The sequence below is a fragment of the Colius striatus genome, chromosome Z (genome assembly GCF_028858725.1).
Source record: "Colius striatus isolate bColStr4 chromosome Z, bColStr4.1.hap1, whole genome shotgun sequence".
Classification (NCBI taxonomy): Eukaryota; Metazoa; Chordata; class Aves; order Coliiformes; family Coliidae; genus Colius; species Colius striatus.
The window spans coordinates 55,244,292-55,258,187 of NC_084790.1; the positions used below are offsets into that span (position 1 = coordinate 55,244,292).

At 33.6% G+C, this 13,896-nt stretch overlaps 1 protein-coding gene across 1 annotated transcript in view; it reads right to left on the reverse strand.

Moving 5' to 3' along the window:
- Positions 1 to 7,412, reverse strand: part of PTPRD (protein tyrosine phosphatase receptor type D) — a 202,478-nt gene extending 195,066 nt beyond the window's left edge. Inside the window, exon 1 of the mRNA XM_062019439.1 lies at positions 7,317 to 7,412. The gene's annotated coding sequence lies outside the window, so the exon portion shown is untranslated. The remainder of the gene's footprint in view (positions 1 to 7,316) is intronic.
- Positions 7,413 to 13,896: the final 6,484 nt, after the last annotated feature.

The following is a 13,896-nucleotide window of genomic DNA, read 5'->3' on the forward strand; positions in this document are numbered from 1 at the left end:
ATAATTATGCTACTTTTTTTGTAATCAATATGAAATATTGCATGAAAAAAATCCTTGGATTCCTACTGTCAATTTTATTTTCATGTTGCGCAGTAATAACAATCACATTGCTAATTAATATTATAAGACTTTGTTAAGATAGATGAACTGCATGCAGAATAGAGGCCTCATATTAAAACAATTGCATTGCCTCTCATTAAGTCATTGCCTTCAATCAAGACAGTTGTTTTAAGCCATTGAACAATGAAAGCTGGCATAATCGTAAATCCTGATACTGAACCAATAGGACTCTACACAAGTCCAAGGACTTTAAATGCATGCATATCAACTAATGACAGGCAAAGTGATTGAATCACAATGCAAATTTGAATGACAGTTTTATTTAAATTTATTTACCTTAAATCCAGACAGAAACTGGAAAAAAATAGATTTTTACATCTGTACATAGACACACGGTGCTGTAAAATATGAAAATTATAGCATAAAAGTATAAAAAAAGCTGTCCTTATTCAGAATAGTTAGTTTTAAAAATTGCCTTTTCATGTGAAGATCATTCCTCACATCACATCTGTGTACTGCTTAGATCTAGGTAAGTCTTTGAGGAACCAGAGCAAATTTACAGAATCATTATGGTTGGAAAAGACCTTTAAGATGGAGTTGAACCACTAACTTAAGGCTGCCAAGCCCATCACTAAACTAAACCACATCCCTCAGCACCTCATTTATGTGTCTTTTAAATATCTCTAAGGATGTTGACTCCACCACCTCCCTGGGCAGCCTGCTCCAATGTTTGACAGCCTTCTTGGTAGGCCATGACTCTTCAGAGCTAGGAAACTTCATTTTAATTATGTGCTTTTACAACCTGACACGGGTTCTGCAAGGTCAGACTGGTAGAATAAACATTTCTCGTCCACCTACTAATTCCTTTCTCATTGTCACTTGTTTCTAACAGATTTCTGATGATTTGAGGATGATGGTCTGGGAAAAGAAATTGAATCATCACAAGTATCAGTAAGTGGGAAGAAAGTATAAACCAAACATGTTTTAATCCTGATCTGCTCAGGATGGCCTAGTTTGCATTTTCCAAATGGCTGGCATACACTTAGTCTTGTTATCAAAAATGCCTACAACCCTATTTGTAGTCATGAGATACTAGTATGGCAATACCCAAGTGGGGGGTCATACTAAAAATAGGCATTGAGCTGTTGTCTTAAAGTATTCAACAGGTGTACATTCTTAGCCAAAACTGTCCAGTGAAGAATTCTTTCAAGCTAAATAGAACTGCCCTGCTTTTGTCCTGTATTATTTCAATTCCTCTTTTAGATTTCAACAACTGTCAGGTATCTATCTATGAAATAGTACCCAAAAGTTTCTTTCACGGATATATATAATAAGAAAAAACATGGTATAGTCTATCCAGCTTACTGGTTTCAAGACAATATTTACCTCTTAGGATCATTCATACTGCCCTATAATCATCAACTATTTAGTAATTTTCTTCTACTTGCTAATATTTCAAAAACTAAGATTTATTATATGCACATGTACAAATATGTGAAACAAACGGGTAATTTTATAGCATTATATGTAAAAGAGAAACTTGTCAGGATGAAATTCAGTGACATGGGAAATTCAATGAGAAGCAGAAGGAAGAAAAAGAAGCCTTTACAAAGATATAATGGTAACTGGTATTACTCATTGGTATAAGGAAAACTTTCTCCAGTTATGTTCATTGAACGAATAAAGCTGAACAGTCAATTATGACTAAAGAACATGTAGAATGATAAGGAGATGTAAGAGACTTCATGAGCAAAAAAAAATTGTTTGCAAGGAATAAAGTTTATTCCTTATTTATAAAAAAAATTCTACGGGCATTTTCTTAAGACATCTTAAAAAATCTTACGAATTAAGCACCCTATTCTTCATTATCCAAAAAAAGTAACCTCTGAAAGTCTTGACTACAGGAATTTACATTGACAATCAGGAGATTTTGTATTGCTGTTGCATTTATTTTCTTAAAGTGCTCTACTTTTTTGGAAGATCTTTTTAAAATGTAGCTTTAAATTTCTAATGACTGTAGATGGTGTGCAAGAAAAGGGAAAATTTGTACATTTAACATTAAAAAAAAAAAAAGCATAAGCAAAATATTCACTGATTGAGGAGAAAAATATATTTGTAAAATTTTGCAGCCAGACACAAGTGGAAATATTAAAAAGTATTACTTGTAAAAAACATGAAGAGAGGCTCCTATCAGAAATGTTTTACAATACTTACAGAAGTTATTCAATAACTTTCATGTAGTATAAACAACTTTAAAAACAGCTTTTACGGAATTACATAACAGTCTACAAGAGGTAAGTTTGAAGTCAGTAAGATCAAATGTATACCCCTAGAAGTTGAACTCAATACCCTGCATCATGTATGTACAGCAATAGACTTTGACATGTTTACAGATTGTTACAGAATTTATAAAGTGTAGTATTTTTTTAAACCATTAAGTGTCGCATACATGCCTGCATCATGAAGGAACTTAAAGCACACAGTAACTTGTAAGTCAGACATGGAAAATGGACTTTTTATTTCATAAAATTATTCACTTGTATCATGTTCTGGCTAGTGATTAAATCCCACTATCTTGTGTTTATCAGTTATTCATTAAGTATTTAAAATTATACTGTGTGGAAGGGAAATGTTTTATTTGCCTAACATACATTCACATTCCCAAAGACAATACTGCAAAATAGTTATAAGTTCTTAAATTATAGTAAAGTATTTCTAATGCTGTACTACTTTGTGAGCCATTTCAAGAAATCTGCCTGCCATTCTACAAACACCTGTAATGTTGGGCTTTTTTTTGCTTAAGTTGTATTGGCTACCTCTCCTTTTGTTGCACTGTTTCACAAAATCCTTTTATGTGATTGTCAAGCAGCTGTGTTTTGATCCTTAATCTTCCTTTCACAGCTCCCCAGGAGACACTTTACAACATCAACTGCAAAGTACCATTTTCACAGCAGGATCAATATTCTTCCTCTTCAAAAAAAGGCACAATAAACATAGGACTGTAATGAACATGCTAATTCTGACCACAAGGTGTTACATATAGGTGATCACTGAAAGTTCGAGCAGTTTTGGGGAAAGATACTTCTTTGCCTCATCACAAGTCTTCTCATGCAATATAGGTTTGAGATAAATGTCTTTCCAGTGTATGAAGTTATCCGCATGGGTATTTTCTTGCTTTGCTTGTGTCTATTCATTCCACTTCCAAAAGGCTGTCCTATTAGCAGCCCCATGGCAACAATCACTGTGACTATATGGCAAACAATTAAGTCAGATCAACACTGGTATACATCGTTCATACAGCTCCAGCTGGAACACAGCAAAATTCTCCTACTGTGCAGCTAATACCCAGAATATGTGCAGTCCTTCCTCCCATTCGTCTAGAACTGAAAGACATCCCACAGCACATTTTCTAACATTATAGTCGTGCCACTCCATTTGTCTAATTTCCATGCCCTCAAAGATAGCTGTCCCAGATGACAGATTACTTCAAAATAGTTCTTTCTCATTTCAGTACTACTGGGTATAGTGAAAGTGTAGAAATGAGCTTCTATTATCATTGAATCTATGCTACCAGTAGAAATCAAAAAATTAGCACCTTAGATTTATCAGCCCTGTTTTTTCATCATTTCGGGTTTTTTTAAGCAGTGAGGAAATGTTCAACACTTCTGAGAGTCTAATAAAAATCATCTCTCTCAATTATCTCAGTCTCAATCTCTGTATGTATCAATGGACAGAGAAACATTGTTCCATAAATATTTCACTTTTTACTTCATGCAGCACTGTCTGTTTGACGTTGAATCAATACATCTTGAAAAAGTATAATAGGACTAACTGCCCTAGGCACTTTCCATAGAAATTTTACTGTAATTCTTCCATACTTACACAGTGCTTATGCTTCAAAGATGCTTTAGTCAATATTTTTATAATGCATAGTATGATCAACAACAATTGAAAAAATTGTGGCTGAGAAAACAAACTGCCTTCTGCTTAAGTGTCCTGTGTAGTCACTCTCTTTACTTTCAAGGCAGCAAAGAAAATAAAGTAAATAGCAGTGACAGTAAAATGTACTTCAGCATTTAATTCTACAGGATCTTCTCCTGTCTTGTTTAAAATCTCCACCTTTTGGCTCTGCAATCACAGGTCTTGTCAGGAGGCAGCTGAAGCTGTTTCTTGAGGTTCTTACAGTCTTGGCAGAACTTTATCAAGGAATAATAATAAAAAAAATAAAAGTGGGATTCTTTAAAATTAATGACATGGAGTCATTGCTGATTTTCATACTAGGACATACCTCATTTCATTTTTCCTGAATAACTTATATACTTACATATGATGTCAGAATCTTTGTTCTAAAGCAAATAAATATACCTGTTATACACCATTTTCAAGACCCAAAAACTGAGTTAAGGATCTTTAACAGGAAATGAATGAATAATAATTGGACTAAGTACTGTCCATGTTTCTCAGCATAAATTTTCAAAACAAAGAGCTCCAAAATAAATAGCAAGGACTCATTTTGTCTGAAAGGAGACTTCTAGACTTCTCCTTACAAGCACTGTTTCCCTCCAAATCCAGCACTTTCACTTGGATGAATCTGCCCTGGAAAGCAGATATCTCCTTTATATATAGAAATAAAAATCCATTTCTGTGTGTCTCAGACATATACTCTTGGCCCAGACTGCCACAACATTCAGCTAAGTAAAAGTTTAGCCTGCAACATTTCCTGATTTACTGTGGTAACAGAAAAAAAAGGCCTAATACTTTGTCTCTCCTAAGGCCTTGAAATGTTATCTTCTGTAGCTGCTTCATCTGCCCTTTTTCCTTCTCAGTTTCAACACCCAGAAGCTATTAATTTATATTCATAGTTGTTAGAGACCCAAGTACTACAGACTGGTCATAGAATAAGAACCTAATGAAACAGGGTAAAAATCTGTAGTACATTGAACTATTATTAGTCTGTACTGCCACAGATAGAAAAAGTGACAAATTTGGCTGTAAAAGTATGGATATTCTGGCAAAAAAAAAACCATTGCAGTTCTGGGCTGCACAAATTATTTGCAGCAGTTAAAAATGAGACTTAGTGAAACAAACATAAAGGAATATAGGCAGTGGATATTTCATTCCTGATTTCACCAATGGTGACATTAAAGTCAGCACACCTGTCAGTTAAATTGTGGGTAAACTCTGACTTCCTCCCCAGTATGCCCTCTTTCAAGATGCACAAATGCTAAATCAGGTTCTGTGATAGCACCGTTACAGAAAGATTTGAAGAACATATGAAGGTTATATGGGTATTTTCTGCAATCCTCAGTCACACACATGGTCCAGAGACGGGTAAAGCATAAATGGACTACAGATCCAACTCACCCCATTCTGTTTTGCATTTGAGTATGTCTGTTAATCCCTATTCACATGTATGACATATATATATATATATAACAAAAGCGGCTACGTGAGGCACAGAGGCACTCTTTCCCAAAAACACATAATCAGACAGAATGTCTTCCACAAGGCTAATATTGCAGACTGTAAACAAAAAGTTTATAATAGAACTACCTATCTTCTAGAGAAATAATCTCACCACTGAATTATCCTTCATCTTGTACTCTCAAGCACTCTATGACCCTTGGTGGAGAGATGAGGACTGTTACTTCTTCTCTATAAACCCCAAAATGAGAACTTTGATTGGTTTAGAACAATATCTTTCAGAATACACGCAGGCAGTTTCAAAATCAGAGAGTTCTGAAACTCTGAAGACAAAGAATACTACTTCTGTCTGAATTTTCACATTGTTTTTCCCGTTTTCTCTCCCTCCGTCCTTTTCCTATCTCCTTTTACTTTGCAAAACTTCTGATGTACTATAAAAATGACATTTTATGTTCACTTTTCAACATTGTGGAAGCTGTGCATAAAAAGTTCTTCTATCAGTAAATAAAGAGAGAACCTTATCTTAAGGAGTTAAGAACAGGTTTACGGTACTATAAAAACATGAACCTAACTATTATCTTTCCATTTTTGTTGGCTAGATTGGGAAGGATTTTTAAAAGATAGCAGAATGAACAATCATGGCATCACTGATAAGAACTTTAAATATTAAAAAAGTTTGCTTACACCACACTATCTCTAAGAGAAAAAAAAAATTATGTACTTAGTATTTGTTGCACATAGTGTTACTAGTTGACTACAACAGAAATGTTGGGACAATCCACATTGATTAAAATAGTTAACAGAGGTATAGAAACATATCTTTTCTTTTTCTTTTTTAAAACAAAAATCTAACTTGGGAGAAAAATTTTAAAAAACCACTCTTGTCACATTACATTTATTGACACAGAAGGATCAAAAAAAAAATTTAAATCGTACATTTTACACATTTTCTTTCAAATTCCAAAGCTAACTAATCTTCAATTCCTACAAACAGGTCCCTAACAATTAATTCTGCAATTCAAATAATGTCATGCAACATCACAATACAAGACAGTAGTCTTCAGTCATACAAGCAACTCTGCAAACTGAAGAGTGTGGTATATCATAAAGTGACTCCTAATCCAGTTTGCATTAATCTCAAAGTGACAAGAGGAAACATTCAGGTCATTTGACTACTAGTGTTTATCCCTCAGAGTATTAGCTAGACAGTAGACTTGTCAGTACATTCATATCCTCACCCCTCAAGGACAGTAGAAAAAATTAAGATTTTTTTTCCTCTACTGTCTTCTAAACTTGCCAAAGTAAGAATACAATTCAGGTGATGTATATTTTAAACAGAAGAAGATTCTGCTGCTTTTTATGTGTTTTATCTTGGGGGGTAGAATCTTGTTGCAGCGTAACTTCATCTAAAAATAATTTCTACAGCTTTTCAAGGTCACTATTAATTAGGCAAATTTCTGCATAAATGCTGATCACATGAAGATAAGCTACCCTGGGCAAAACAAGGATGTAAATCAAATGCATTCACAAAGCGTCATTTTTTTATCAATAATTTATAAAATAACTTGTTGTCCACTCCCATTTTACTTATTTCTTCTTTTCTACACTAATCCATCTTATCCCACATACTCACATTACCATTTCACAATGAAAAATTCAAAACAAGATTGTCAAGTAGTATGTGAAAAAGTTTGTACTCAATTACATCAGGACTGTAACAACACTCATTTGAAAAGAACTGTACTTAACTTCCCTAAAGAGAAACCTCTCTTTTATGACAGCAGCACTTTCAGCTGTGTGAAGTAAATCAGTTAGGTTTAGAAAGAACTTACCACGTAGAACAGTAAGTCTGGTGGACACACTTATTTCGCCAACGCTATTGGAAGCCACACATTCATAAATAGCTTCATCTCGTGGCGTGCGTAGTGGTTGTATTCTGAGAACTGATCCAGATCCATCATCAAATTCTATTACCTATAGAAGGAAACAAAAGCTGTCACAGATGTTGTTACAAACGTGACTATCATTCAGTTAATCTGTTTGGGAACAGTGATCTGTTGGTAATGCTGTCATCAAAGGTCGTACACATATCAGGACAAATTTCACATAGACGAGAAAATGTTTAAGTGTCAATGTCTTGTAATGTACATAGCTATTCAGTGGGTTTTTTATGGCCACTCTAATATAGTTTCAAGAAAAGACAGGGTGAAACACAACCAACCAAAAAAACCAGCTTACTAGGGCTGTAAGAAAGGATTCTGTAACTTCATTATTTTTTATCCTGAAGGTCACCATCAACCTCTCCATTCCCTTAGCTTTCCCTTAGTACACTACTTTCAAATGCCAGTTACATTCATTTTAATTGCTGCAGGCTATATTCCCACTCTACTCAGAGTGCATTTCAGTCATTCATTTAGCTCCAAAATGAAAAAGGGTCAGCAATTTCTGAACAAGATAGGACTATCCAGTTTAGCTATGCATGGAACTCACTCAACGTAAGTAAATCTATCCATGATGTATTAGGAAACATGTGACCCATTAGACTAAATATTATGGATAATTTTAATGTTCCGTTTTAAAAATGAACTATTTATAACAATAAATATTATTTTTCATATGAGAAAGGATTAAATTAAATATATCTTATTTCCTTCTTGTTCCACTGTCAGAACCAAATCAGATATTGGTGCATAATGCAGTATTTCAGGTCCTAGAAAAGCCTTCCTAATAATTCAGTAATATTAATCTATTTAATCTTCTTTGAAAAAAAATATACAGTAATCTTTGTAACTATTGCCATCAGGTAGATAGTATTTATCAAGCAACAACAGCCACAATCTTTATATAGATGTACAAAATAATTTACATATATACCTATTTGCACATACTTTTGTGTCTGTATAAACAATTCACATACTAGTGAATTACTAAAAAATCTCTATACTTGTTCAGAGTAAGAGAGAAATAAAGTACAGGATGGGGAACTGTGATTATAAGCTCATTTCTTCCCATTTTCGTTGTAGGAATTGCTCAGTTTCTTCTTAGCAGTGGGAGAGGTCTGTGTGGAAATAACATAAAAACCTGATTTTTTCTGAGAAGAAATTCATTTGATAGCCCTCAGGCTATATTAGTTTTCCCTGTTCTTTAAGTAAAGCCATTGTCCTCAACAAATCTAGGCAACACAACATCATTATCTGACCTTAGAACAAACAACCCTTACAACTCTATAATTCTATGATTCTATGGTAAGAATTCTTGATAAATTGATAAATTGATGTTTATGAGACAAAGGAAAATTTCACAGTCTCAAAACAGACAGAATACCTTCCATATATTAAAAAAAACCAACATGGGATCCAAATAATTACAATTGTTACATTTTAAATGAATAATTGTTGCTGTTTAAAACTGAACAGGGAATAATCCCAGCTGAATGGCCAAAAAAATACCTATTGCAGCCAGTCGTCTTGGGTAAATATGAAAGAGATAAGAATTCATGTTTGGTGTCTGCAAAATATGCATTGTAAAATGTATTTACTTTTCCTGGGATGAGTTCTCTCTTTCCCTTCATATCATAGTTATTTCCTCCCATTGAGACCACTGAATGAGATTATTTTTTTGAAAGCAAGGGTTTTTAAATAAAACCAGCCTCGTTCCACTGAGTAGAATGGGGCCATTTTTTTCAATTTGTTTTTTTCCTCTTCTCTGTTTCTTTTTAAGTTCCTCTAAGAAAGACTTCTTGGTGACTTCAAGTATATTTTTCTAAATCATATTATTTCAATTGATTTGTAGCAAGAAGAAAAAAGAAGAATGATCCCATATCAAGTTAATTCATAGTACATATACTTGTAGTATAAATAAACCAGCAAATATTAATAGCTAAGTCCCAAAAGGTCTTACTATAGCCTTTAATTTCAGAAACAATGTATAGCTCTCACCACTATTCTCATTCAGTTTTGAATCCTGCACATTCAATGACAATCTTCAAATATACAAAAAGGCCACTGTCAAGCAAAAGTGAATACATTAGTTGTTTCCTCATTTCTAGATAATTGCTATGTGCATCAAGTTGCAGTAAGAAAGTTCATGAATCACTTGAGAGAAAAAAAAAAAAAATCACATCAAAGTTTGTAGAATGCTGGAGGAGGCTGTCCAAGGTTACTGGAGGAAAACTACAGAAGTAAGCTGCATTATCTCTGGTAAAATATGTGGATTAGATGGTTCACCAAAGACTTATCCAGCTGTATTTACTACATTTCTATGAACACAGGTGGCCAGGTAAAACATTTTTATGTCCTGTGTTACTAAGTAACCAAACTCAGAGAAATATACAAAATATTAATGTCAAAGAAGCCCAAGTAATTATTTTCTTTTGGTATATTTGCAAACATTAGGTATTCTTGTTAGCCAAATGTCCCTTGAGCCTTTCATGTATCTCACTTCTACTGTTGTTGCATTCTTATTTAAGAGATTTTACAGCATGATTTAATGTCATTACTTTGGACAGGAAGGAAAATTGCTTAAAATATTGATGTGCTCTGAACATTTTCTAACTGGTCTGCTCAGTGGTTGTAATAAAAATTATAACAAACTTGGTAAGTGCTTTTTGTTTCCCTATTTGGGTATACAGCTTGTTCGATAGTCCACTGAAGGCATTTTAAAAACACTTTAAATTACTTTTTTGTAGTTCCATTCAAATATTTTGTATGGAAATAAAACTGTTTTACTTTTGCTTATTGTCCCTAAAAACAGATACATAGAAAACAATATACAAACCAAATAAACCGTGACATATTACAAAACGCAGTAAACATATAGATGTCTAGTCTTTCACTGCTTAGAATGTTGTGACCAGAAGAAGACAAATTGCGTAGACTTTATGATGAAAATTTCTGTCTTAAACCCTGTAGCCAATTCCAACTCTGCATATGTCATGGAAACAGTTTTTGGCACCACGTCACACTTAAATTCACACTTTTATTTCTCACATTGTATTAAATATACAAGTAAAGAATCACCTTGTTTAATGAACAGATTCCAATGTATTTCAATATTTTTTTAAGAAAAAAGGTATTAAAAATTGTTTATACAAGAAATGTAATACTTTACTGTTGTCATAAATATAACTTGAAAGCCCGGGGAAATAATCTTCCCAAATTTTACTAAAAATTGACATGGAAGACTTCAATATTCAGACAACTTTTGGCAGATGTATCTTAGATAATTTGCTCACAAAATGCATGTCAAAACTGTTTTATATACTAATCAGTTATATTTCAGCCAGTTGTTTTAGTAATGCAAAAGTCTCTAACAAGAAACATCATGAAAATTATATACTCTTAATTTCAGGTTTGATATCCATTCCACAAACCTTTTCTCATTTTCTGAGTTTCTGCTTCATATTAAAGGTCAATTCATACTTGCCATTGTTTCTGCCACTGAAAGTGGGAGTAATATTTGTTCTCTTATTTCCTCAAAGTAACTAGCACCCTTCAAACAGATTATCTTCACGGCTTCCTTTAATTGAAAGTTGTGGAGAGATCAAAAACAGATTTCTCTAAAGCCTTTTCCTAGGTTATTGTTAAGAAAAGAATCAAAAGCAATCAAGTTTTACCCCTCTTCTTCAGCAGCAGAAACTACAACATTCCTTTCATCTCTACACAAGAGTGGCAAGCAATTGTGGCAGCAGAAGTAGCAGTAGTCTAGGTCTGTTCAACATACACTGCCATAAAAGGAGTGGCTTGCTCTCTGGAGACAGCCATCACTGCTCAAATAATTTTCCACCATGTCCTTCATGGAAAACATTGCAGGCTGAACAGAAACACATCAGTGCTTCCCAGGCAGATCATGTGAGCTTAGAAAACAGCTGTAGCAGTTTTCTCATTAACAGTGCTATGCGTAACTAGTTTGCAAAATGAAAACTTTGTGAGACTGCACCCACTAAATTCACCCAAACAGTCACAGCTATTTTGTTTAATCACTGACAATAAAGCACATACTGGGATTGCAAGCAAGACTGGAATTAATGTTTTCAGAGGAACAGAACAATGGACCTAATACCTCAAATCTCTGATTGCTGACTTTCTTTCCCTTTTTGTTCCAGACAATTTTAGGTCTTGGATCTCCTGTAGCTTGACAGATAAATGAGGCAACTCCTCCAGAAACCCCTGTTTGATCAACAGGAGTTCTCGTAAACTTTGGTGGTGCTGAAAAAAAACAAAAAAAACCAAAATTAACCATAAAAATACGTCATGAAGATTTCAAAACGAAAAGACAATGAAATGTTTTTGTTTCTTCAGTACTGCAGTATGCATCTGCGAAAGAAATGATTAAAAATAACTAAAAGATCAGGAAAGTACTTAGAGATTTTGTTTGTAAAATTTATATTAAAACAGAAGTATGACAGCATCAGAATAGCAAGATCACACATTACATTTTATCACCATTATAAATTTTAAAAATCTACTTTGTCTTCTCTTGAAAAATGAGCTTAGCAATCAGCTGGAATAAGATCATGATTCGTGACTTAATGTTATGATCACAAGATATAATGAAAATAAGATTCTCACCTTGGAGACATTAAAATCAGTGAAATTTAGGAGAAAGTATTTGTAAATTTGTGTATATAAAGAGTCCACGAATAAAGGAATATAACTGAAGAGATATTTATGTTTGGACATAACTTCACAAGTAGCTCTTGTTAACTCCCAAATTATTCTACTATTAGAAAGAAAAACTGAATATGAACCAACTATTGCAACAACAAGAAAGGAGAGTGAAGGAAAAGTAATTTTAATTATTTTTCTCTTTCCTTCCATTTCTGTTACAAAAATTATCAGGTTTGTGGTGAAAAAAAAAATTAACTTACACCAACAAATTACATGACTTGAAAAGACTTAATATAAATCTATGAGGCTGCCTAATCACAGTACAGAGATGTTGAAGAGTTCCTGTAAATATTTAGTGATTCTCTTTCAAAGATGAGAATTTTTTAGAGATCCCTCATACTTTAGCATGCCAATTCGAGTGATATGAAATGAATACTTAGGGCCAGTAAGAAAAAAAAAATACAGGTCTTCTCTTTACAGTCTTTTTAGTTTCAAGTATCTTTATGTAGTTGCTCTATAGCAGTTGTAATTAATTTCTGCTCTTATCTTCAACTCCCACCAGTCAGCTCCTTTCTGTTCCTCGTATCCATGTATGTTATACTGGAAGAAATCCTGAAATAAAGTGTCCCAAAAATATGATGTGATCATTATTATAAAATAACTGAATATGTTGTTATGTTGCTACATTAAATACATCCTGAGCTTCTAAATCAAATGTCTCTTTTTTATCCTACTCCTAATGTGTAAATCACCAATAACAAAGCTTGTTTTCAAAAAATGCAATAAAAATACAGTGTTCCTAAAACTCTTTGTGGGTTTTGGGTTTTTTTTTTTTTTGTAACAGAGATTTCGGGCAAAATTGTTATTGCTCAAGTTTTCAGATTGCTCAAGGTATCTTAAACTATTTGCTGTGCCTGTTGAACCCATACCTGAAGCCAAATGAAACAGCAAATCTGACCACAGCAAAACAGGATGCCACTGCTGCCATGGGGAACTTGAAAAAGAACTTCTGTGATGTCAAAAAATTGCCAAAACCAATAAAAATAAGACAAATAAAGCATCCTTAAGAGTAATGAAACTAAATATCTTTTCCCAAGTCACACGCTTCATGCCTAGACTACAGAAAGGACAGAAATATATTCTGATTAAAAGCATCTGGGTTTCACCAAAACTGTAAGCTTTAACTCCTTTTCTATGCATGTATTAACTCAGCATATGTAAAGAGACATGGCTGAATTTGATATACTGATATTCTGTGGCACAAGTTGTGATTGCCATCAAGTGAAAAATGATGTGCTGTCATTCTCTCTTTATTCTTTATGATGTTTTCTGAATTCAGTGTAGAAACTCAAACCAATACAAAATAAATAAGTCAGTCCATCAGCCCAAGGGAACAATATATAGTTCAGTAGCTCATAGGCAGCTTTTAAATCCTAAATTTATGCCTCACTAATTCATTCTGTGACTGTCAAATTGATAATTTTAACATCAATATAGGAAGATTTTCTATAGATGCAAGGTCTGCCATTTTACCGTGCACCACAAGGGTCAATGGGGGAAAGCAACCCAGTTTAAGAGACATTCATTTTAAGGACTGTGTATTCATTTTTGCAACAATTCCCTTAACTATCTCATGACCAGAAGAACTGTAGAATTTTAAAAAACAAAAGCAACAAAAATGATAAACAAAGACCATGTTATACTATGTTAAATTAGCCTTGAAAAAAAATGCCAACCAACTAATCAGACAACAAAACCCCTACCATACTCTGCTGACAGGATTTATGCCACTGACATTACAGTA